Here is a 1,479-nt window from a genome sequence, read left to right as displayed (position 1 = left end):
AATCCGGTTTGTGAGGGGTCGAGCAGGTTGTTGTCTTCCAGGAAGGTGGTCAGCTGTTTGTTGACGGTCTTCTCTATTACTTTGGCTGGGAAAGGCAGAAGAGAGATGGGGCGGAAGTTTATCAGGTCGCTCGGGTCAGCCTTAGGTTTCTTTAGTAGGGCGTTGACTTCGGCGTGTTTCCAGCATTCGAGGAAGATAGCAGAAGAAAAAGAAGAGTTGATGACAGTCTGGAGGTGCGGGGCGATGATGTCGTCGGCTTTGTTAAAGATGAAGTGCGGGCAGGGGTCCGAAGGGGCGCCGGAGTGGATAGAGTTCATGATGGATTTGGTTTCTTCCGTGTTGATGTGGGTCCAGTTGTTGAGGGTGATGGCCGGGGATGCGGGTTCGGTGGTGTTTGGTTGGGTCTGGTGTCCGAAGCTGTCGTGGAGGTCGCTGATCTTGCGATGGAAGAAAGTGGCGAGGGATTCGCACAAATCCTGTGAGGGCGTGACGGCGTTGGCGTTGGCGCTGGGGTTGGAGAACTCCTTGACGATGCTGAAGAGTTCTCTGCTGTTGTGGCTGTTTTTGTCCAGTCTGTCGGTGAAAAAGTTCCTTTTGGCAGCACGGATCAGGTGGTGGTGTTCGCGGGTTTTTTGGTGTTGGTCTGTCGATGCGTGCGTTTGAGGGGAGCAAGGTTGTCTGCGCAGTTGGAGATCCAGTTTGTGAGGTTGAGGGCTGCGTCGTTGGGGTCGGTGGTGAGGGTGGGTTGGTTGGCGGCGAGTGCGGAGAAGAGTTGCTCTTCAGGGATCTTGTTCCACTGTCGACGAGGGATGGGTTGAGTGTGGAGGTGGCGGGTCTCGCGTCGGAATGTGAAGTGGACGCAGCTGTGGTCGGTCCAGTGTAGGGCGGAGGCGTGGCTGAAGAAGACTTGTTTGCTGGCGGAGAAGATAGGGTCGAGTGTGTGTCCGGCGATGTGGGTGGCGGTGTTCACCAGTTGTTTGAGGCCGAGGTTGGCGAGGTTGTCGAGCAGGGTGGTGGTGTTGGGGTTGTTGTTTTGTTCCAGATGGAAGTTGAGGTCGCCTAGGAGGATGTAGTCCGGTGAGGCGAGGGCGTGCGGGGAGATGAAGTTGGCGATGGCGTCGCTGAAAGGGGCGCGTGGTCCGGGAGGACGGTAGACGAGGGATCCTCTGAGGGTGGTCCTCGGGTCGGTGCGAATCTGAAAATGTAGGTGTTCAGCGGTGAGAGGGGTGTCTTCGGTGGAGGTGGTGACGCTGATGGAGTCTTTGAAGACGATGGCGATACCTCCTCCTGCTTGGTTGGTGCGGTCTTTCCTGGAGATCTTGTAGCCTTCGGGGATGGCGGTGGCGATGTCTGGAGCAGAGGAGGCGTTCATCCAGGTCTCCGTGATGAAGGCGACGTCCAGTGCTGTGGAGTCCAGGAGGTCCCAGAGTTCAACGGCGTGTTTGTGGACGGAGCGAGCGTTGACTAGGATGCACCTGA

Source organism: Pleurodeles waltl, chromosome 1_1 (genome assembly GCF_031143425.1).
Source record: "Pleurodeles waltl isolate 20211129_DDA chromosome 1_1, aPleWal1.hap1.20221129, whole genome shotgun sequence".
Classification (NCBI taxonomy): domain Eukaryota; kingdom Metazoa; phylum Chordata; class Amphibia; order Caudata; family Salamandridae; genus Pleurodeles; species Pleurodeles waltl.
Note: the sequence above shows the minus strand (reverse complement) of the source record.